Genomic DNA, 25,526 nt, shown 5'->3' with positions numbered 1-25,526 from the left:
GACCACTTTGCTGGGACTTTTAGGAGCTTTAGCTCCCATCTGCAAAGGGAAGATCTATTATTTGTATTTTAAAGACAGAGAACCAGAGTTCTAAGGTGTTGCTACCTGCCCAGGATTGTGGAATGCCAACCCAGATCTGATGGATGCTGAGCCTTATGATGGATGATGAGCCTTCTGTCAGGATTTGGTAGTGGATTTTTGTTCATAGTTGGAGTTTTTGGTGAGGATGTTTGTAGCTTTGCTTGGGGAGACCTCTGCCCAACGTGCTGGTTAAAATCTGGTGGTGTACATGTGTAATCAGATCCCCCAGATACGTATGGGAAAATCATGTTTCTGAGGTTTTCTTGGGTCCAGTTATAAAATAGTTGAGTTTAATTTTTAGCCACGCATAGGAGAGCTTATATACACACCTAAGACATTATTGTTCTCTTCAAGGTATTAACCTGAAAAGACTGAGCTTATGAAGTTCCCACTCTTCAGACCTTTTTAAAGGACCTTTATGGGGGAAGGTTCTTTCTAAACTTGTGATGTGGCTTTGAATTCAATGCAAACAGACAACTCTCAGGCTCTTAACTCCTGTGACTGTGGCTGAAAAGTATGTCTTTACCCAAGTGGCAATCAGTTGGACCCAGCATGGATTCACTGAGAATACTTCATACCAACCCAGTTTCTTTTTTTTTCTTTTCTTTTTTTGAAAAATTTATTAGACTCATAGAGCAGAAAACTGTATTTGACATAGAGGTTAAATAAGACCTTTGATACAATTTTTAATCATGTTAACTTTGTCAAAAATGGAGATGTATTCAGTGTGCAGAATGCAAAGACTATGATTCTGAACTGCAACTGGTTTAATACCTTAAGGGTGCTGAGCAGGTGGTAAAATGGAAGATCATTTCCTGGTGGCTGCCACACTGTCTTGTGCTTTGGCCAACATTTGTTTGTACAGCACTTCTCATGTCTTTTCTGAATCTTTAATAATCTGAGCCAAACATTAGGTTTTTACTATATAGGATGGGTATCTCAATCCTTTTAGGAGTAAAGAGTGAGACATATACCCTAGCCATTGTAAAAGCATTATAACTACTGTAAAAACTAAAGTTTGGATCTTAAGTCTACCCATATTGATTTTTTTCATTTTTACCTTAAAAATGCTTGATTCTAAAGATGGTACAAATTTCCAGGAGTGATAGACATAAAAGTGATTTTTTTTTAAATTTTACTTTTGATAGTTGTGTATCAGAATTATAAGACAACTAATAGAGCTGTAGGAATTGAGAGTGTCTGCAAAATCAGGCATTGAGTGATTAAATAAAGATTAGTAGTTATAGAAACTTGAAGCATCGATGGATACACCTTGTACCTTCTGAAGAATTGATCTATTTAAATCAACTTAGTAAGTATCACAGCTCCATTTGTTGTTTCTCTATGTTGATTGGATATTTTTACGGAGTTTCTTTTCTTCTTTCACTAGGAATTTTACTGAGTGTTTTTTAATGCCTGAATCAATAGACTGATTTGTAAATTTTGAGGTTCTGTGTGAGCTTCTTAATTTGTCTATTTACAATGGCAGCACTTTCATATTTGAATGTGGCCAGATCTGCTCCTAATATTTTTGGAGCCTGAAGCAAGAGTATAAAGTGGTAACTCATATACTATATGTCTAAATATTTAAAAGTTATAAATCAAAGTAATAAACTGTTAAGTAACTTTTTCTAACATCCTATTTGACAAATATACTTTCATGATAACCTGGAATTCCCTTCCAATTTAGGGACCTGTACCTTTCTCTTTCCATCCCTGGATGTATCTCATATGTGTATGGCTATGTCAGACAGCACAAAAAAACCCTCTCTACTTCCTTCACCCCTAAGCAGCTGCCCCTTCAATCATTCCTAGCACCTAAGGGGGCGCACACCAGTGGCACAAAAGTCCTTTTGAGGACAGATCAGGGAAGTAGCCTCTGCAGCCTCTGAAGTAGAATGTGGTTCTTGGGCTGGGAATTCTGAAGATTCAAGTCCTTAGTCCATGGTCTAAAAGGTCATGGGGGCCTTGAGGGAGCCGCCAATTTCACCCTTAAAGACTCCTAACCTGGAAAAGGTATATGGACGAAAGAGGACCAAAGCTGGGCCTTTGAAAGCCCAGGGTGCCAGTTCAGTCAGTCTTTCGGCCCAGTCCTAAGGACAATACTGACTGTGGGTGAAAACCAAATTGCAAGTAGTTTTAACCAAGTAGTTGGGTTGATCAAAGTAACTTGGACATTTAAGCTTGTAAGTGATCTAAACACTCTGGTCTGAGGAATTGCCATAAGAATCGCAGGTTGTGCTGAACAGTCAAATGAATTGGTAGGTAAGCTTCCATGAATAAAATCTTAAAATAAATTACAAAATGTAACAAGAATCAAATATCAGACCTTTTTCTGGAGAAGCAGATTGCACTGCAGGTTATTTTAAAGCATGATGTGAAAACACTTAGCCTAGCAGTACAGGTAGAAATGTAAGGCCAGTTTTTACAATAAAATCCCCAAATGTGAAAGCTCTCTGTTTTTGCAAAGGTATTTGGAAGTAACAATGTTTGCATGCATAAGTTGGTCAGAGTAAGAGAACTTTTGGTCCCATAAGCTTTTCAAGGCAAGTGTATACTGTTCAGCTTTTAGTGTTTTCTTTGCCACCCGGTCTAATTCTGTTTCTGGCAACTCAAAGCACAAGTCTTTATGAAGACTAATTCCCCATAGGAAGCCATACTGTGTCTTTGTATATAAAACATGGTTGAAGACAGTATAGTATAGATAATGGTTTAGTGTGGTTAGATGGATTCTGAAATTACCATCTTGGATCTTCTCTTAGTTCTGCCACTTCCTGGCTATCTGTGTGACCTTGAGCAGGTCACTTAATCTACAATTTTTAAAAAATCTTTAAAATGCATTGAATAATAGCACTTTAAGGTGGCTGTAAGGGTTAAAATATACAGGTACAGAGTTTAGCACACAGTAACCGTTAATAATAGTTGATAGGTTAATAAATGGAAACTATTAACCACTTGTAAGAGGAAGGTCTAAGGGTTTATATAAAGGAAACATTTTGGTAAAAGCACCTTTGAAAACTCCAAAGGGCTACAAGGCAAATAGCATTGAGGATGATTGGTCTTCTTCTGGAATTTACCTGTTAAAGTGAGGTCAGTAATGTTTTGAAGTGTTGGCAGTATCAGTCCTAGATAGGTGCTGAGATCTCAGTGGTTCCTGTGGTTGCTTTGTCCTTGCCTCCCATCCTAGATAGCAGATTGTAGTCTTCACCCAACCACAAAGAGCCCTAAACAATCAGAGCTCTAGATGTGATTTATTACTTGCCCACAAAGGATATGACTTTTCCTCTTTGAGTAAAAACGGAAGAGGATGAAGGAAGAACTAGAAGTTTCCTTTTCTAAGTGAATACAAAGCACAGCCTCAGACAACGTGGGGAAAGGATGAGAGGGAAAATTATTTTTGTTTCTAAATGCACTATTCATCCCACTTCCCTAGTACCTTGTGGCTATCATTATTTTTAGTGATTTATGCTTAAATAGTTTCCCTCGGGAATAATTAAATACTGGCCTTAAACGTAGACAGGGAAATTATAGGTCATAGCAGGCTCATAAAATAGAACCTAGAGTGAGCTTGAGATTGGACATGGAATGGGGCAGCAGACTTCTACCATTCTTGTGTCCTCAACTCTGCCCTGGAACCTTCTCCAATGGCGATCAAATGCCCATGTGGTACAGGAGTATGACCTCTTTTCTGGAGTAGCTGCTACTTAATTGATTGCTAGCAGCCCCAGGAAATGCATCTCCTCTGCTCCTTCCTCATCGTTAAGCCAGATTCCTCCTTTCTAAAAAGGGAGGCAAGTGCCCAGCTTGCCACGGTGCTCTAAGAATGAAGTATGAGACACCTGGCATGGGATGTCCAGAGTGGGCCAGCTTACTCTTTCTCATGTTTGTGGAAAGGTGGATGGTTTAACTGGCCACCAAGCCTCTCTTCTTTGAGACACGAATGAGAAAGCAACAAGTGTGATTCACAGAATTTCCTGAACAAGCACAGTTTCAAATTTCTTACCCTTACTCATTCTCATACAAATACTGTAATGTTATCAACTGTGTTTTCTTTTTCATTCTTGGAGTTCCATTTTCTCCTCTGTCCCTGGGGGAGAAGAATAGCTCCCACCTTACAAAGTGGCTGTGAGGGGGGAATAATATAGGTGAAAGGCTGTGTAACTCCAAAATATATAGTCATACTCATGAGAAGAGGAGGAAAGAGGCTGTGAATCCTATTTTGAACTGGAGGTTTTAATTCTGAGCCTATATTAAGAAAAAGAATGAGACCTGTCTCAAAGTAGAAACCAAAAATGCCATTGAGTATGTCATGAACATGCCAGTGCTTGTTTTCTTTTTAAAAAATATATATTTTATTGAATTTTTACAGAGAGGAAGGGGGAGGGATAGAGAGTTAGAAACATTGATGAAAGAGAAACACCGATCAGCTGCCTCCTGCACACCCTCTACTAGGGATGTGCCCGCAACCAAGATAGGAGGTTAGAAAAAGTTATTTAACAGTTGCAACCAGAATCGAACCTGGGACCCTTCAGTCTATAGGCTGATACTCTAGCCACTGAGCCAAATATGTTAGGACTAGCTTTCTTTCATAATGAGGGTGATGAAGATCCGAGTTACACCTTTCTGACCTCACAAGAGTGAATGAATCTGGGAACTCGGAGGACTCCTGTTTTGGTCTACTCACAATCCAGCTCTGTCTCTCCCAGCTCTCCCAGAGGTCAGTGTAACCTTGAGATTTTTAGGTCTTCAGTTTCTTGCGTCTTCCTAATGAACTCTTTACCATTCCCTTTACTGGGTGGCAGAGCCTTGAAGCCCACTCACATGGAAGCACTGGAAGATTCAAGTCCACTGCTTTGTCCACGGACATGGAGAATGTTAGTGTGAGGCACAGTGGTGTACTCATCACCAGCCCTCATTTCTGAACTCAGCTGAGTATCTAATGGGCATACATGAAGGGCCAGCTGGAGGAATGTGCCCAATGTGGCTGATGTCTTTGTGTATATCCCCAGGTCTTCAAAACCATATTTCTTGATCCTTTTTCCCCAGCAGCCTTAGACACAGCCTTTCTGCTCCTCCATTGACAGTGCTCTTCTTTGAAGCAGGCATAAGATGTCAATGCTGCCAGGTAAGCCTAAGGAAGGGCTGCCAAAATCCAACTTCCTGTGTCTAACCATTGGAGGTTGTATGGGAAGCGACTAAGATATTCAGAGGTGGAGATTTCTGTGTGCAGGAGAGGTTAACAAGAACCCTCTGCTCCAGCCCCCTGCGCCAGCCATAGGAACTGGGCTTTACCTAGTAAGTTCCTAGTCCTGCACTTGACAAGTGGGCCTTATTGTTTTGGAAAGACCCCTGAGGCATGAAGGATTATTTTTTAGACCAGCAACAACAAAAAAGGAAGAAATAAAAAACAAACAACTATTGTGTTAATCCTATGTAACTGCTTTTTATGTGAAAGCTTTTTAGAAGTGAAGGAGTTTAGGAATTTAGATACAGACCTAGGGAAGCTGGAGCAATTTCTCTGTTAGGGTTTAAGCCTTGGAAAATGGCCAGATTGAACTCAGACATTTTCCCATTTTCTGAAATTAGGTGTGTGTTGGGAGAGCTCTAGGCTGAGGAAGCTTTTGTCTTAACCTCTCTGGCTGAGGCACACTTTCCTCCCTTTCCATGTTCTTCTCAGTCTTCTGAGTGTTTTTGTAGATTCGGGATTTCTGGTAATCGATGGTTCTGTGCTATCCTTCTCTGGGTCTGGCCACATCACCAGCAGTGGGTTGATGCCCAGTGCTGCATCCTTTATGCTGATGAGTATGGTTGATAATGTCACTGTGATAATTTATAAGAAAAACATGTATTTGGTCCTGGCTGGCATGCTCAATGGTTAGAGCATAGGCCTGTGCACCAAAGGATCACAGGTTTGATTGCTGGTCAAGGCACATACCTGCATCTCAGGTTCGATCTGCTGCCCTGGTTGGGATGCATGAAAGAGGCAACCAATCATTGTATCTTTCTTACATCGCTGCTTTTCTCTCTTTCTTGCTCGCTCTCTCCCTCCCTCCCTTCCACTCCCTCTAAAAATCAATGGAAAAAATATAATTGGGTGAGGAATAACAAAAACTAACTGTAACGATGACCAAAATATAATTCTTATGTATTATATATTTGGTTTTCTTCCACAGTTCCTGACTCATAGCTCTCCAAAACCTTGGGATTTTGTACTTTAGAGTGACAGTGGTCTCTTGCTATGCTAATGAAGTGACTTTTGGACCTCTCCTAAGGATGGGGGCTGGTTGGCAGGCGAACCAACCATGTTAGGTTGGAACGTTGTTTTCCCCTCTGACCTCCAGGGAGGGAACAGTGCCTGGAGCTTGAAACAATCGCCAATGGCCATGATTTAATCAACCCTGGCCTTGTAGTGAATCCTCCATAAACACCCAAGATGACAGGGTTGGTAGAGCTGCTGGATTGGTGAACACATGGGGAGAATTTTGGGGAGAATTGTGTGCCTGGGGAGGGCATGGAAGCTCCATGCCTTTCCCTATAGCTTGCCCTCTGTATCTCCTCCATCTGGCTACTCCAGAGTTACTAGTATATCCTTTGTAATAAGCTACTAAGATGTTTCTCTGAGTTCTGTAGCCACTCGTGCAAATTAACCAAACTCAAAAAGGGAGTCATGGGAATTTTTTATTTTTAGTCAGAAGTATGGGTAAAAACCTAGACTTACAATTGGTATCCTGAGTTGGAGTGAGTTGTTGGAACCTCCAATCTGTAGCCAGTAGACCAGAAGCACAGGTAACAACCTGGGCTTTCAACTGGTGTCTAAAGGTATTGGGGGAGCAGCAATTTTGTGGGACTGATGTGGGCTCTAATGCTATCTCCGAGTAGATAGTTGTCCAAGAATTGCTTGTTGATGATGCAGAAAACCACCCCCTCCACATATTGGAATTTGTGTCTAGGAGTTTATTTACTCACCATGGGAATTCATTATCAAGTTCTTCCCATAGCTTTTGGCCTAGAGGTCTCAGACAATTCTGTGCCTTTAAAGAAGCTGTTCCTTGACCCTGGCCCTGTAATAAATTCCTTTGGGATACTGATTCTTCCTCATCCAGTGGCTGCCTGCAGTTAATACTTCTTTCCTTGGACTAATTAGATGGTTGCTTTTAACACAGCCTGTGAAGCTGGGAGTCATTTGTATAGAGGTGACCAGAGGCTACTTAAATGTTCTATGACTGTAAAGAACATATTTTTGAAACCTGATTCTTATCAAAATCACACAGGTGATCCTTTCCCTTGTCTTTTATATAATTTGGGTGGAGTTGACCTCACTCACAATAATAGAGATAGACCATGATTAACCAAATAGCAAATGTCCGTGGGGATTGGTTATCCAGTCAGAAGCAGTGAAGTAGATGAGATTGTGTGTGTGTGTGTGTGTGTATAGGGGGCGGGTAGAGAAAAAAATAATCTTTTTTTTGATGAAGGTTTTGGATGAGAATCTCATGTCCTCTGGATAGTGTGGTGAGGACCTGAGGTCTGTAACTATTGTAGCAGTTTTCTTTCATAAGGAACCTACACATTTACAGGACTGGTCACTGGTTAGAACCAGTAGCCCACCTAGTGGGAGGTAAAATTTGTGATGATGTCATCTGAGCTGCTGGGACAAGACTTTTTACTTACTAGTAAATGAACTGTTAAACCCCCTCCCCCATCTTTGCTTAAGAGCCAATTTTAATTGTTTCTTAGAACGAACTTAGTAACCTAATAAAAAGACCTTTCCTGTTGAGAATTTGTTGAATAATTTCTAACAAGCTCTTTCCAAGTCTGTATCATGGCTGGATGTCAGTGTCCATGGAGCCAGGGACTTTTTCTATCTTTAGCTGTGGTAGAAGGTTCCAGAACATTGCTCCTTCTTTCTGCTGAGGGAGGGCTAGGGCCAGAGAAGAGTGTCTGTGATCCCAGCAGAAAGCCAGCATAAGGCCCGACTGGTGTGACTATGTGGTTGATCATGGACCTATAAGCCAGAGGGCCACAGTTCGATTCCTGGACAGAACACATGCCTGGGTTGCGGAGGTAGCCGATCAATTATTTTTTCTCACTATTGATGCTTATATCCCTCTCTCCCACTCCCTTCCTCTCTGAAATCAGTGAGAATATTAAATATATAAACTAATATATAGAAAAAAAGAAAATCTGCCCAAGGTAGGACCCAGAAACCTTCTAACTCACTGTTCCTCCCTGGTTCCCTGGGTTTCTGGGGAGCAGCCTTGCTCACAGTGGTAATCCGTTAAGGATTCCAGGAGGATATATGTCATTATAAATTTGTTTAAACCTATAAAACCTATACAACCCCAAGGTGAGCCCTAATGTAAACAGACTTTGTATAATAATGCGCCAATGTAGGTTCATGAATTGTAGCACACATACCACTCTGATAGGGGGTGTTGATAAAGGGGGAAGCGATGCATGTGTGGGGACAGTATGGGAAGTCTCTGTACCTTCTACTCAATATTGCTGTGAACCTAAACTGCTCTAAAAAAAAATAAAGACTATTAAAGAAAACATTTTTAGGATAAAGATGTAGGTCCTCAGTTGTCATAGGCTGTGAGTGAGTACTAGAGGATGGGGTGTGGGGGAAGTCCAAGTTCTGTAATATTGAGGAGTTTTGGGTGTTGTAGATGTAACTTCTCTCAAAGTGATCTTTGCTTTTTTTTTTTTAATGTTTTTGTTGATTTTAGAGAGACAGGAAGAAAGAGATATAAACATTGATGAGAGAGAGAGAGACATCATTTGGCTGCCTCCTATTCACCCCGTTCTGGGGATCAGTCCATAACCGAGGCATGTGCCCTGACCAGCAATCGAACTGGGGGCCTCTTGGTTCATGGGTCAATGCTCAACCACTGAGCCGAGCCACACCAGCCAAGCAGTCTCTGCTTTTTTTGCTTGGAAAAACTCTTGCCTCTATATTGAGAAGAACTCCTTAAAGCCGCTGTTTAGTTGATTTTTATAATGACACACACCTAAGATTGGACAGATCATCTCACACACAGCAGTTAGACAGCAGCCAGAGCTAACCACAGGGCCAGCCTGTGCTCAGAAATACCATCTTTATGATGCACATGGGCTTTTGAGCTTGTGGCTTTGGACTTGTGGTTGTGGACTGAGAAAATTGTTTCCTAGTTTTACAGGAAAGGTAGAGGAATGACCCTCTTGCCACCACTTATTCAGTGATGGCTTTCTAGTGTGGGCATTTGGAGATGGATGTGAGTGACAGGCAATACTTCAGGGTTTTACAGAGGAGTGGTTGGATAGGCAGGGTAGAAGAGACATCTTAATACACAGGGCTAATCCTACCTACTATTTTCTTATTTTTAGAACCTCAAAAAGGTGTCAGTTAGGAAAGTGGGGAGATGGAAATGATGAAGGCATTGTCTCAGCCTCATGAACAACAAATCTGTAATAAATATGATAAGTGATAATCAATGGACAGATTCACATTGGCACAAATTTTAAAAAAATTTAAACAATTCTGAATTACTACCAACATCCATTCTTTTTTTCAAATGATGTGTCTAATGTAAAATGTATGATGTTTATCAAGGGAAAGTTTGATCTTAAAGATGCTGGAATTTATATTGAGTTCCCTTGGCAAGCATGCATTCTTTAAGTTCAGGGCTAGAGAGAATCAACCACATGCCTTCCCAGACTCACTCTCTTTGGTAAGGTGGTGGTTTAGCACACTTCTTGGAATCAGGAACACTGAGCCAGAGAATTGCCCACAGTTGACTACACAACAGGTCATCTCTATACCCAGTGAGATTATGATCATAGACAACAGTTGTGTACTAGAATAAACCTCTTTGAAAACACCTGGGTAGGCTGGTAGCGGGTTCCTGGGATAAGGAAAGGGTTAGTGACCATGATGTTATGAATCAAGACGACCAGCCCACGGTCCGTCTGAGCAGGTATGTTTATGGCAGAATTGATGATGCCTGAATGCTCCTGCAGAACCCATATCACTAGGCTCTGTTCGTTAGACTTGGCCTAGGAAGAGCAACTAAGCCAGACAGCCAGGATGGATGACCTGGAGCTGGAAAGAAGGGATTCAGACCTGGTAAGGATGTTCACTGAGCTGAGGGTGATAGAGCTGTAGAGGAGGGGGTGGGAGATGGAAGCCAGCAGGCACCCTGAGAGTCCTGGTAGCATCTTCTACCACTTTGATGCTTGAGAAATGGAAGAATGTCAGGAAATGCTGTTGGGTGTTTCTTTTCCCTATGAAGTTACAGAAATGCCATCTTTCAATCGACCACCGGGAGCTGCCTTCAAAAGAGCTTCAAGTGAGCCAAACAAGGGGGTGAGAGGGAGGTAGGAATTGCTGAGGTGAAATGAGCACCAAGGGTCACATTCTGCCCTTTTGGTAGCCCATGTGGTTTCTGCCTGGAAAAGTAAAGTAAAATTTCCGTGTGTGTGTGTGTGTGTGTGTGTTCATGTGTTCATGCTATTCTTAACAGTGGTTCTTTTGATAAGCAGTGTAATGTTAAAGCCCAAACTATGCTTTCATTTCTAGAAATGAAATAAGAGGAGCCCAGAGGCTTCTTTGTGAAATGAGAGCTGTGTGACTTTGTATGAATTGCTTAACTTCTCTGAGCTGCAAGTTCACCTGGAATCTCCATGTGCTATTTGGGATTAACTGGGGTATTAGTGTCCCCTCTTCTGCAGGTGGTGTCTTGTGTCACTACCCAGGTTTGAGGAGAGCAAGTGGGGTCCAGCTTGGGTCCACTCCCTTGGATGGGAGGTGCTGACCACAGGTCTGAGGCCCTGAAGAAGTATTAAAAGTATTAAAAGTTTCTTCCCCTGTTGGCATTGCATTCAGTTCTTGACAGTTTGACATAAACAAACTGTTCTGGTAGTTTCTTTTTCCCCTTTGCCTCCTGCTTGCAGCCTACCACCCTCACTGGTCCCCGGGGCTGACATGTGGAGAGGAGTGGAAAGCAGCCTCCCCATAGTGTATGTGACTGTTTGCTCTCTGTGGAAGGAGGGTGCTGGCAGAGGCTGGAGACCACACTCTGGCTGTTGAGGCCTGTGTCGAGGCCACAGGAGGGCTGGGTGCCTTGGGAGTACATATGAGCTTCTGTCTTCAGAGGATGGTGCCCTGGGTCATTGTCCTGGGTTTGAGTGCTAGTTCCATTCTTGTGAAAAAGATGTTTGTAGCCACCGGCACTTCTGAAGGCTGTAGGAACCAACTTGGGAGTGAGTGAGAGGGGTTCTGGCCAGTACTGAAGCAATTCAGTTGATACCCTGAGAGAGAGAGAGAGAGAGAGAGAGAGAGAGAGCGAGAGAACGAACCACACACACACACACACACACAGCTCCTTGAGCCCCTGTTGGCATGGCTAGAGAATGTTATGGAAGAGGGCCTTTTGCAGCTGGTATAGAGGCCCTTAGGCACTCACCTCCATCCCCAAATGTCAGGGCTCTCCCCCAACTTAGTGGAGAGGAAGTCCAGATCAGAAGTGATTCAGGCATAAAATAACCACACTTGAGACTCTTTGTCCTGCCATCTTATTTTAGCCCCCAACAGCAGGAAGGGTGGAGAGGTTTAGGCAGGTTAGGAAATGTCTCACCCAGTGAAAGAGTGAGAAATTGTGATCTCAAGTCCAACCACCCTCTGAGTGTCTCAAAGCACTGTCTGTGTGCACCTGCCTGCCCAGCCACCCACCGGTTCTCCACGTGGGCAAGGCATATGCTTTTTCCTTTCATTTCTTTCAGGAACAGGCACCCAGTGCAGAGCTGGGCCCCCTAATGGCTGCTGACTAAGTGCTTAATGGAGATGTTGCTGCTGATAAACCGCAGTTGACAAGGGAAAGAAGCAAGTGAGCTGGCCAACATCAAAGCTGGTTTTTCTTTATAGATAAGAGTAGGTTTCACTCTGTGGGCTCCAGAGCCCCTGTCCCCAGATCTCAGACAGGGTGGTTCACTTTAAAATGGAAACTGTCTCCCTCTCCCAGGGAGCGGGGGCCAGGCCTGTTGGGGCCAGGAAGTCTTCCTTCTTGCTTCCTTATGAGACCACCAGCCACTGCCCTTTGGTGCAATGGAGAACCTGTGGAGAGGGAGGGTTCCCAGCTGCCTCCAAAGTAAACAGTCTTGCTCCCACCCCAAATGTATCCACTTGGTGTTTGTTGCTCAAGTTTTTTTATTCTTACTTGAACACACTGTTTAAAATAATGTAGGAAATACGGATATTAAATAGAGGAATCTGTTGAAGAAAAGAGATCTTAGAAATGTAATGGACTTCTTAGATGCAAAAATGTAAAACACACTTTTAAGGGTGTGTGTGATGTGGCGTGTGTGTGTGTGTGTGTGTGTGTGTGTGTGTGTGTGTGTTTGCGCACGCGCACGCGCATTGACCTTCCTCCTCAGTTAAAACCTAGCATAGATGTGATGTGATGCCCTGATAACAGGTGTGGTTCCAGGTGAAAAATTCAGCTAAATGTAACCAAGTAATAAGTAGTTTTGACAATTGGGTCATGATTGGACCAGCTTGGAATCTAGGCAGAAGCATAGGGATTTGACATTTTAAAGCAGGGGTAGGGAATATCTGGCCCTGCCAAGGCATTAGGGGTGAATTATTATATTTAAATGTGTGACCAAATATAGCAGGCTAGTTTTTAAGTTGATGATTTTGTATGGACTATGAATGATATTGCAAATATCCAAATTGCCTTGGCAGAAAAAAGGTTCCCCACTCCTGTTCTAGCTTTTCAGGAGTCCAGGTTTAGGCCAAGAAAGCTGGTGACCACCCAAGCTGGTGACCACTCTTTCTTGAGAGCCCCTGATGGCCATTCATTCATTTTTGTGTCAGGCTTTTTTGTTGTTGTTGTTTTAAATCAACCAATACCATTGCTTCCATGTCACACCTAGGACTAGAAGGAAGTCAGACTGCTCACCATGCCCCTCACCCTCTCTCATTCTAGTGCCTGTGTGGCCACACATTCCAGCTGGACCTCTGGAAACCCCCTGTGGGGTTTTGGAAAACATGCTAGCAATGGTTCTCTCACTTGTGGTCCAGTTTTCAGGACACTTGAGCCAAGGTTGTCAGTCATTTGCTCCTGGGAACTTCTGCATGTCTATTTTCCAGGGAATTTCAGGGTTGATTCAGCAGTTTAACTCATCCTGCCCCCCCCCCCCCCACACACACTTTTTTTGTATTCCTAGTGGTTTACAAGCCCCAAAGTAATAGAAAGCATTTGTTAGCTAATTAGGGGCATTTCCATGTTAGTCTCCAATTCCAGAGATCAGGAAGATGGCCCTTGGGGTGACCCTTTTCTCCTGGTGAGACTATGGATCCATGCAAGAAAGAGGATAAATTTAATTTGTGCACGTACGCAAGATACAACCGTCTCAGAGTGGAAGAGATAATTTATACCTTGTGGCAATTCATTTACCACATATTTTATGCAAATCTCTATTGCCAGAGAAAGAAGTATCAAGATGAATAAGATGTGGTCCTTGCTCTTGAGATACTCACATTTATGGAGGAAACAAAGTTGGACACAGGTCACTACAGTGTTATGTGAAAGTAGAGAACCGAGAACTAATTGCTGGGCCACTCCCTATTCAAGATGCCCTCTCTGGGAGCATGGCTGGAGGCCTGCTGGCTTGGAATATGGTTTGTTCCCATATCTGACGGAGGGTCTCCATCCTTGGTGGATGCACAGCTAACGAGAAAAGTCTCTTGAGTTCACCAGCTGCCCGACCAGCAGAACCTTACACTAGGCACTCCGTGGGCTCACACAGGGCAGGAGATTTGCTTTTTAAGTCAACTGGTAATGTTCTTGGAATAAAAGGTACTTTGGGGCAGGAGTAGTATGCTTTTTTTTTTAATCATTTAGAAATTAGCAAATTTTCCTTTTAAGGGAGGCTGGGGTAAACATATGGTGAACAGCAGAAGGGGTATGAATTGCCAACATTTGTTTTTTTTCCATTCTGTTTGCAGAGAGACACTTCCATGGACATAATTCCCATCTTGTTGATATGTGTACCCTATTTTCGTCTATTTGCCAGATTTAAACATTTTCCTTCTTTTGTGAGCAGTGTATGCACTCCATTTATCACTTTTAATGTATTCAGTGCGTGTGAGTGCCGGCCTCTTCAAAACTGTTGACTTCATCATCCCTGTGCTGTCTAGAAATGAGATCTTGATGCCCCTCTGCCCCCCAATCCAGATGAATTATAAAAAGCTTTTCATAGTAATATAATTGATCCACTGTTGGCCACACTTATAAAAAAAATCAATGTAATGTGTTAATATTTCATGAGTACCCACGTTGCCAGCTCCTTGCAATGGGACCAAACTATAAAGAATGAGAAATGTTTCATAATAGCCCAGCGCTTGGACAGAGTGCCAGGAAAGAGAGTTTGGGGTTGACTTGAAAGTTTGCAGTGCAACAGGGCCATTGAAAAACAATCCTCTGACTCATGTCAGATTGTTATAATTATTTAATGCCCACAATGCAGCCTTGTCCCCACGGATTTATACTGGAGAGGTTTCTTACCCACACATTGTGGTTATTAGCAGCAAAGAAAGCGGCGCTTGTTTATAGTGACATGGGGTGTATCTGTATGGCAAAGAAAACACTGCAGATTCTGTCTTAGGAGGCAGGAATTTGGCAGATGACCTGTAGGAAATTGGGAGACATGCTCTCATTACTTTTCATATATGTGGGTGGTTGCACCTAATAACCATTAGACACCTTTTATTTTTAACCTTTGTCCTAAACTCATTGAGAATGAAATTGCATGCTTACTTTTCATCACACAGCTGATGCACTCCAGATTGTATCTAGACTTAAAGTTGTTCTGCCTCAATTAAATTTGGAGTCGCAAACATTGTCTCTGGAACCGCTGTTAACATTTGTATAAAGTGTTGCTTTTTGAACAGTTCTCACATGGCCAGATCTCATTAAGCCCTTCCTAAGGATGCAGGGTTTTTCTTTTCTTTTTTGAGTTAAGGAATGAAAGTTGAGGAAGTAGTGCTTTGGGGCCTCTCTGGGGATAAGTCTGGTTTGGAGATCAGTGGTGGTGCTAATGACCCAGAGTCAGGGTATTCAGCTGCTTGGGAGATGAAAACCATTTAGATCCAGGAGGGTCACTCATGTCCAGCTCCCCAGAACTGCCCTTCTGTCTGTGCCTTCCTGGGCCCTCCCTTCTTCTCTGAGACAGAACTCTCATAATTGCCTTTTCTGCCAAAGGGGATTCAATATCAATGGGTTTCTCAAGCTTAGAGGGCAACAGGGAGACATTGAACCAAAGGAGTGTGAAATTGTCCCAAGGCACTCACAAGCTGGGGTGTGCAGATGAAATTTATAATTGCACTGGAAATGCTTGTAACCTTCATGCTTAGTGGTGGGAATGAGAAAACCTATGTGTTAGCTGAGTACTGACCCGGGACCCATAGGAAACAACTGGATCCTCTTAAGTTTTTCAAGAGAAATACAAATAGAAAGCAGCTCCAGAAAATAGTCTAGAGTTTAATGTAAATATATTTTGAAATCCAAATTAACACTCTTGCTTACTCATGGTATGTTCAAAGTTTTTTACTTCCTATTTCCTTTTTCCCTTTTTCCCTCCCTCCCTCCCTCCCTCCCTCCCTCCCTCCCTCCCTCCCTCCCTCCCTCCCTCCCTTCCTTCCTTCCTTCCTTCCTTCCTTCCTTCCTTTTTGTTAATCCTCACCCGAGGATATTTTTCCATTGATTTTTAAGGAGAGTGGAAGGGAGGGGGATAGACACAGAGAGAGAAACATTGATGTGAAAGAGACACATCAATTGGTTGATTTCCACATGCACCCTAACCAGGGTCAGAGATCGAGCCTGCAACCAAGTATGTACCCTTGACTGGAATCAAACCCTGATCCCTTCAGTCTGCAGGTCCACACTCTATCCACTGAGCCAAACTGTCTAGGGCTTTTATGCTATTTCTGGTTCAGTGGGAAGTTTGAAAGATCTATAGAAATTCAGGGGCACTGCTGATGGTTTATGGAGCCTGGAGAACCTAAATTTTGAAAATGGGTTATCCTGGGAAACCAGAAAGTATGTTGACTAAAATACAGATGTGGGGTTAAGGGAAAGGTTTGCATTTCAGCATCTTCCTTTTGTACCAGGGGCAGAGGCTACATGGTTATCACTGGTAGGAAACCCTGAGTTGCTTTTGTAGAAGGGATTACTTTTTTAATTTGAAAAAAAAATCTAGGTAAATATTCACTTTGTAATCTTTAGTTTATGTCTTATACATTTTGACATGTGCCTCTTATATTTCACAGTATAAAAAATGTTTAAGAAGCAATCTTATTTTGCCACCTATTGGCCCAGTTTTAAACTATCTGAAATGATGGGTTATAAACATGTTGCTACTGTTTCACAGACAACTAAGTGGCTTATTGATTTTCATATGATAAACAGACAAAAAAGCCTTTGTTTTCTTACCTTGAGGGTAGGGACAGTTTCTCATACTTCCCGGGGTTGAGGTGGAGGAATTGAGTGAGCAGGAACCTGGTGGTTGGAGCTCAGGGCCTGTGCAGGCAGGGGAGAAAGTAGGAGGTGAAGTGGGGAGACGGGGGAGAATTGTTTGGTATAGAAGAGTACTGTGTGCCATACTGTGGATTGTAATTTCCTCCATTACTACAGAGCCAGATGGCAAATGGTACATTAGTTGGTATGACATGGTCCAGTTTGAATGAAATATGCTCAGGGCTCTTGCCCTACAGTAATTTTCTGCAACCCACTGGACACTGCTATTCTGAGGAATGTAGAGTGGCTTCATTCTTCCGGCAACATCATGGCTGTATAGCCTAAGAGCATAGGCACTTCCTGCCCCCAATCACCCAGGGGCCATCCAAAGCCATGTCTCTAACAGCACTTTGTCTCCTAAGAAGAAAGGCATAGTTCTTCCTTTTTTCCTCTCGTCCTCCTTCTCACCCAAACCATGATCTCAGACCTTAGGAGTTACAAGTCAGACATGTCATGAAGCTTCTATGAGATCAGTTGTCTATATTGGTGATGCAATCAAAACACCCTAAAAGAATCCTTTGGAATAGGAACTTGCCAGGGTCATGAGACATGCTTGGGTTGAGAGAGGAAATGTGATTACATGAAGAAAAAAAAAGTAGAATACAAAGTTGTGCCTATATCATGGTTATGGCTTCAGGGGACAAAGGGCAAAAGGGGACCCAGACCAATGAAAACCTATTGGCTTGTAAGGGCTGTGGGAGAGTGAGTGCTGCTTTCCCAAAATAAAATAAGTCCATTATGATAATGATTTTTGGGGGGCCACTGATGTACATTAATTTAAAGAAATCAAATGTGAATAAGATGGCAAGTGGGTCTCAGAAAGTCAGGCTAGGAACCCAGGAAGGTACACTGTACCAAAGTCTCTCCAAGGCTGATGGCAGAAAGGGATTGGCGATGAGGGAAGTGTTCGAAGCTGTTTAGGGGCTGGGTGCCTCTCTGAGTGCTTTGTTTAGTCTTTGCCTTGGCTTCTCTGCTAGCCAGTCTGCCCTTAAACCAGGGGAAACAAACTCCTGATGCTGCCCAGGGCTTTCAGAAGCAGAGTCCTGTTCTCCAGTTTGTTCACTTCTCTGTTGCTGCCCAAAGCCGGATTCCATGTGGGCTAACTTTCTCCAAGGCCCTGGTGGGTGAGTGGTTGAGTAGAGATGTGTGAAGTAACACTCAGTGCTTTAGGAGCACAAGGCACCTTCAGCAGTGATTTGCTCTTTTTTTTTTTTTTTTTTTTTTTTTTTTTTTTTATATGAAAACAAGAATCTAGATTTTTGAGTTCTGGTCTCAGTTTCCTCATTTTCTTGTCCTATGACCCTGGTTTATTCTTGAAACCTTTAGAAAATGTTAAAGCTGTATTCACCTGTGAAATAATATTTTTACTCATCACTGCATTTTATCAGAATGCAGACATAGAGGGAAGTTAACCTCTTTAGTTTAACAGTTTAGTTTCTTCAGTAAAATGGGAACATAACTGAGGCCTTCACTTGGAGTTTCCTCAGCGTGCAAATGGAATTGAGAACCTCATCTGTATGTTTGTGGAGTACTTAGACTGTGTTTGGGATAGAAGGTTGCCTTCTATCTTGTGAGAAATCTGCAGTGCATGGGGGAGTGCTGGATTTGGAACAGTCATCTGCATCTTACAATAGGGTGGCCTCTGTATGGATGTGTAAGTCCCATCCCATTTTATTCATAGCTTATCTCTTTGGGTTCCATTTGGCCATGTGGGTTGGAATTAGAGTTATGAGTGGATTATTTTTCCGTGGTGTGTCAGAACTGTGTCATTAACGACATGAAGCTAGTAAACAGTGTGGGAATCCTAGCAGATGAACTGGGAGCATTGATACTGTGAATTTCTACTCAAGGCTGAGTTCGACTTACATAACAGGAAATCCCTGTTTCATGTAGGAGAGGAGACAACACAGCACCAGAGAGACCAATGAGGATCCAGAGCCTTGGCTTCGGGTCTCACACTCACTGGTTCTGTGATGTCCACCCAGTTGGCTCACCCTTTTGCAGCTCAGGTTTTTTATCCAGTGAATGTAATTACAAAATAGTATCAAGAGAAAACTAGATAAGGTGTTTGCAGTTACTTCTATGATAAGGAAAATACTTTTGGGCATAAGAATTTTAATGGTTTCATATATGTGCTGTCTCAGTCTGTTTGGGCTGCTATAACAAAACACCATAGTCGTTTATATTATATACAACATAAATTTATTTCTCACAGATATGGAAAGTAGCAGTCCAAGGTCAAGGCACTGGCAGATTTTGGTGTGTCTTACAGAGGCCAGCTTTCTGGTTTAGAATTGGCTGTTTTCTCTCTGTGTCTTCACAAAGCACTATGATCTCTTCAGCTCCTCATAAGGGCACTGTGATCATTCATGAGGACTCCACCCTCATGATAATCACCTCTCAAAGGCCCTACCTTCAAATAACAAGACATTCGGGATTAGGATTCACCATATATGAATTTGAGAGAGAGCACAAACATTTAGTTGTAGTATGTACATAATACATAAACAATATACATAAACTCTTATCATCATAACAATCTATAATAATAAAAGCATAATGTGCAAATCAACCAAACAGCTGAACAGTGGAACGATTGTCCGGACAACCTTCCAGACAACCTTCCAGACGAAGCTGAGGCTGTGAGGGCAGCCAAAGCTGTGAAGGCCTACTCTTGCACAAATTTTATGCATTGGGACTCTAGTATTTTTATAACTTTACTAGAGGCCCGATGCAAGAAATTCCTGCAAGAGTAGGCCTTCCTTTCCCTGGCTGCCAGAACCAGCTCCCCTCTAGCATCTGGGCCTTGGGCTTCCCTCCAGAACCTCAGCTTTCCTCACGGCCCCGGCTTTGTCTGGAATATCATCTGGAAGGACATCTGGTCTAATTAGCATATTATGTTTTTATTATTATTGATGTAGATAAATTTGTTTTAATTCTCACAACTTACAAGATAAGTACTATCATTTTTCCTGTTTAATAGTTTGGGGAAACTGAGGGACCCTGGAGGTCAAGTCCCAAATCTAGTAAGTAGAAAAGCTGGGATTTGAACCCATGTAGTCTGGCTCCAGAGTCCTTCCTCTTAACCACTATATCAGTCTGTTTCAGGTAAATAAGCACAGATGATGGATTCTTGATGGATTCTCATTCATTTGGCAACATGCAAAATTTGTGTGCCACATTGAAAGGAAACTAGGGCTGGGAAACAGAACCCAAGGTAAGGAGTTCCATGTTCAGCAGAACCTCAGTGCTCAGGAGATGTTTGGTGGTAGCTCTCCTTCTGAGCAGTGCCCAAGTTACATGTTGACCCTCATGGAGACTGGCTGTTACATTCTTGGAGAACTCATGTCCTCTGGGACTTGAGGAACTGTGCCTTTGCATACCAGCAATATCACAGACCACAGTTCACACTGTTTTTGCCTTGATCTAGATGCAGATATCATTCCTTTCTATACAGTAGATTAGTCTGGCCCCTGGCTTTTCCAGTGTTCATTCATATTCTCTCTCTCTCTCTCTCTCTCTCTCTCTCTCTCTCTCTCTCTCTCTCTCTCTCTCTCTCTTTCACACACACACACACACACACACACACACACACACACACACCCTCCCCCCCCCCCCCCCCCCCCTCTCTCGCTGTTCCTTTCTTACAGCAAATGATCTGGAACTCGGAACTAACAGCCTTTCTGGAGGGTAAGGACTTTCCTCTTTTGACTCCATGGTGCTATGGACATCATAAATGATTGAAGCCTATTGAAAAGGTGGAAAATGGCTTTATAGAAAGTGCCCAGATCTGTTTGTGTGTGTGTGTGTGTGTGTGTGTGTGTGTGTGTGTTTTAACCAACCTGTGTGGGACATATATAGCCAGATACTAATTGGCTGAGAATTGGTAAAGTATGTCACTGTAAAGTGGGCACATTCTCTCTCTTGGCCTCCCTCCTCTATCTGCTCCCCCCCCCCATTTATATCCTCTTCTGCTCTTTTCTCTCCTTCTTTGCATGTCCTCCTCCTTTTTCTCCTTCTTTTCTCTTTAACCTATCTGCGTCACCTGTAGAGGAACTGGAGGTATAGTTTCTATCACACTGTGGTTCTCTATCTTTAAAAATATAAGGAACCTCTCTCACAAGTGTAGAGCATTTATTGAAATAATTATCTTGAAGGAACCATCGCATGTCTGGTGCACATACCCATAGCAAGGTGTAGGCATTGTAGAAGGCAGGTGGTATGCTGTGTCTACCTGTCACATCCTTTCTGGGTGAGAGCTCAGATGATTTATCTAAGCTTTCCATCTTCAGTTTCTCCACAGAAGTCCAGTGGAAGATGGTAGGATGGAAGCCTTGCTTGCAAAGTGTGTCTACTGGGAAGATGACAAAGAAGGCATAGAGTTGGAGAAGGCCAATGCTGATTTCAGGGACTAGGGTTCAGGGTTGTTATTGTGCACATCCCCCTTGCTCTTCCTGGCTAAGCAGAGACCCAAGAACTCTCCCCAGCCGTGCTGCTTGCATAAAGGTGTGCAGTAGAGCTCTACTAAAGGAACTTACATCCTCATTCTGTGTGGTTGCACAGATAAAATTAGCATCTGTGTTAGTAACACCCGACCCCAAGAACCATGCAGTTATCTCATGATTTTATTTAATGACTGTGCTCTTTTCAAAGCTCATTGGGGTAATAATCTTCAGAGCATGTCCTAATTATTATACATGGTGTACAGGCTCCAGAACAAGTGTACTAAAAGAGCAATTCTAATCTAGCTCCAATTTAATCTCTAGCTTTTTCATTTTAAGACAATATTCTTAGTAGGCAATTTGTCCAGCATTTTGTTTTACAAATGTCAATGTTTACTCTTTTTTATAGTTTCCGTTTCCCCATTACATCTCATCTTTGATGGGAGCAGTGAAGATGAGAGAGCAGCTGTCCTGGATCTCCCTCACCTTGCTAATCAGGTCATCTCTCGAGCTCTTTAGGAAATGTTTACTGTCTAATAAGACTGTGCAGGACTTGTGTATAGAGCCTCAAAGTCTTTTCTAAATGGAAGGACAATTGCAGACACTTGTTAGGTGTGAGATCTTGGGCAGTCTACTTGACATCTGAGCTCTGATATTCTTACCTATGCAATGTTCCCACTTTATAGGCAAGGCCTGCTTCACAGGGTCTTGCTCAAGTGCGGTAATTCTGTGAGAAGTGTCTGATCCATAGAGGCATTTGAAAGTCATTTTCTGGATCTGTGTAGGTGCCAAGTGTTCCCAGGTTGCTTCATAGTTGAGGATGCTGGGAACCTCCTAGGAGACCCTGGCTTCTTCACCATTCCATTCAGAGATGTTTTCTCTAGTTGAGAAATGCAGGAGGGAGGGGAGAGCAAGTACTTCTGTGACAGCTCATTTACAATTCCTTCAGACCATTGTGATAGTAGAGCAAGCTATGGGTGGGAAAAGATGCAAGGCCTGGACATGCCACATTCATTGTGTAATATTATGGGACAACATGGGATATGTCCAGTGTCAGACTTTCTTGTCCAAAACACCATTAGCAGAGCACAGGAGAAGGACACATTTACTTGGCACTTACTATGTAACAGGCACGAGAGCCACAGAGATGAGAGTGACAGTTGTTGGAAGGTGCAGGCGGTTTGTGAGAACTGGGGAAGGGAACTAAAGAGTAATTGTCCATAAAATGTGGTAAATATGTAAATGGAGGTAAGCAAAGGGTTCTGAAGAAGCACCCAAGGGTTGCCAGTTTTCCCTCTAGTAGATGGAGGTCTGGCTGCCCCACCTGAAACAAATATTTACTTTATATTTTAGGGAAACTAATTTTGGCTTTTAACCTCTCTGAGATACTGAAAAAATATGAGAACTTTTGTAAAATTAGGAAAATATTTTTAAGTTTGTGGGTTCTAGTTCTGCCCATACACTTCATTAATTTTCTTTTTCTGCCTAGATTTTTAAATTCTTTGCGTGAGACTTGTATTTTTAAATTTATTTTCTATGAAATCTCACTTGTGATCTCTGGTTTGTTTATTCATCCATTCATTTTACCAGATTTATTGCACTGTGCGTTAGAATCCACAAATTATAAGAACTAAATGTGCACTCTGGCATTAGGTTCTACATACATCAGGTATTCAGTCATTGCATAATAGTGTAAACAGGAGTCTTTCGAGGCAGGTGCTGTGTAGAGGCTGGAAACTGTATAGGATCAAGGGTGAGGGTGGGTCAGCGCTGGCAGTTGTGTCAAATATTTGGATTCTGAACACCCATTTATGCCTCTTGCTGGAGCATCTACATTTTCACCTTTCAGAGAAAACAAGGTCTTTGGAACTAGTGTGTTCTTTCAAACACTGCTGGATGCTGCCTGATTGTTTCCATTCTGGAACCAAGTTTTTTTTTCCTCTTTCTTCTTTTCTTTTTTTAAAGAAGTCTAGCTGCTTTGTTAAGATAAGAGACTGTTGTGTGAAAATTGCTGACTGAGAGCTCCCATTGAAAGCTCCTTCCCTTCCAGACCCCCTGCATAGTTCACTCCCTGATGGCTCAAGTGGTGATGGGGGAGAGGGTTTGGGTCTGACTGCTTTCCCCCAGTTCCTCTCAGTCTTGGACTGTGGGGTGAGCATGAAGGTGTGGAGAGTTGGTGGGGCCAGGCCCTGGCCTTGCAGAGCCATGCTCACCCGGATGCTCTTCAGCAGCTGACAGTGATGTCACTGCCTCCCAAACTTGCTGCCCATTTGCCTTCCCTTATGTCACCTTCTCTCCACTTTACACAATCCTTACAGGAGGATTTGTTTATGTATTTAGTTCTTAATCATTTTCTATGTTTTATCTATTAGAGGACACTTTTGGTTCTGTCCTTGATGTAAAACACTTTTTAAGTTTGTGAGTATGTTCTTTATTTGTGTGTGATCATGGGTAAACAATACTAGAAAATATGCAGCTCTGTTTTGTTAAGTCTTCAGGAAAGATAATAACATGAGTAGAATACTTTGTGCCTTCCTCTCCTGAGATCTGGAACAAGGCAGAGATGTTCACCCTTGTCACTTCTATTCAAAATTGTACTGCAATTACATTAAAGGCGTCCTGATTGTAAAGAAATAAGTAAAGCTGTCTTTATTTACAGGTGAATTGGGCCTGTATATAGAATATGTTAGGGAACACACACACACACACACACACACGCACATGTCACAAACCTATTACAACTAATAAGTTCAAACGTATGGCCTTTTGAGATCAATATAAAAAATCAATTGTATATACTGGCAAAAGAAATCTGAAAATGAAATTACAGAAACAATTTCATTCAAAGTAGCATCAAAATAAAATTCTCAGGAATAAACTTTAAAAAGAAATGTAAGATTTGCACACTGGAAACTAAAATGTTTTTGAGAAAAAGTAAAAATCTAAATAAATGTAGTGGTATTTCATGTTCGTAGATTTGGAAGACTCAATATTGTTACTTCTCCCCAAATTGATTTATAGAACCCCTATTAAAAAAATCCCAGCATGCTTTTCTGGGTAGAAATTGACAAGCTCTTCCTAACATTTATACAGAAATGCAGAGAACCCAGAATAAAGAAAACAATTTTAAAAAGAAGAAAATAGAGAATTATACTTTTGGGCTTCAGAACTTACTACAAAACTATAGTAATTAAGATGGTGTGTTACTGGTGTAAAGCTAGATCAATGGTACTGAGTTGCGAGTCTAGAAATAAACCATTACATTTATTGTCAATTGATTTTTTATAAAGGTGCCAAAGCAATTTAATAGAGAAAAGGTAGTCTTCTCACCAAATAGTGCTAGGACAATTGGATATCCACATTAAAAAAAAAAAAGTAAAAAAGCAATTCAAACCCTTACCTCACACTATACACAAAATTACTAACTCAAAATGGGTTGTAGACCTAAATGTGAAAATTAATACTAATCATCTAGAAAAAAAATCTTCATGACCTTGGGTTAAGCAAAGCAAAGAGTTCTTAGATATGAAACCAGAAGCACATCATGCTAAACTACTTTCCAGAAGGTTTCATAGCTGTTCATTTGAGATCATCTCAATATACCTTTGCTAGCACTGGCAGTTGTCTTTTTAAAATCTTTACTCATGCAGTGGGTAAGAAGTAAACACATTATTGAACTATACTGTCTTGCTCATAGTAAGGTTGAATTTTTAACTTTGACTAAACATTTGAAATATTAAAACTTTTTGGGCTATTCTAGATCTGTATCCTGTCCTTTCCTAACCTATCAAATCTTTTGAGAGAAAATGTTTCCTTGAAGAACACAAGTCTATAGGGCTTATTTGTTGAATTATACTTTTCTTGTCAACTGTGGGTCTAATTGGCACCAATAGTAGATGGTAGATCCATCATGTCTTTTGTCCTTCTGCAAAAAAATAAATAAATAAATAAATAAATAAATAAATAAATAAATAAAATAGTGTGAGTGACTAAATTTCAAGAAATGAGCAGCGGAATAGGAAGTGGACATAGGCCAGGAATTAGGTGTGATAAAAAATTGTGTTGGTTCAACCTGCTTGGGTCACAATCATTCTTTACTTTTTACCAGCTGTGCAGACCGTAGGCCCATTATTTTACTTCATCAGTTCCTTAACTTCATCTGCAAAATGGAGATAGGAAAATTACTTCTCTTTTAAGGTTGTTTTGAACATAAAATGAAATTTCTCATTTCATCAAATTAAATAAGGTTTAGCACTGTACCTGGAATATGTTAACTCAATATTGTTATAGATTGGATTCAGGTATCTGGGCTTGGAGCTTGTACCTTGGAGCTTCCCAAATGAGGTTCTTCCAGGCATTCCATGTAGTAGTCTCTTCTTTTTCAAGTGCAGATCAATTGATAGTTGGGGAGCAAGGTCTTTTTGTCACTCCAGACACTATTTCCTTG

At 41.8% G+C, this 25,526-nt stretch overlaps 1 protein-coding gene across 11 annotated transcripts in view; it reads left to right on the top strand.

The window, feature by feature from the left end:
* TEAD1 (TEA domain transcription factor 1) overlaps positions 1-25,526 on the top strand; it is a 255,016-nt gene that overhangs the window by 121,902 nt on the left and 107,588 nt on the right. The window lies entirely within an intron of this gene.

This window comes from Pipistrellus kuhlii, unplaced genomic scaffold (assembly GCF_014108245.1).
Source record: "Pipistrellus kuhlii isolate mPipKuh1 unplaced genomic scaffold, mPipKuh1.p scaffold_m20_p_9, whole genome shotgun sequence".
Taxonomy (NCBI): Eukaryota; Metazoa; Chordata; class Mammalia; order Chiroptera; family Vespertilionidae; genus Pipistrellus; species Pipistrellus kuhlii.
Note: the sequence above shows the minus strand (reverse complement) of the source record. Positions and strands in the feature narration are given on the sequence as shown.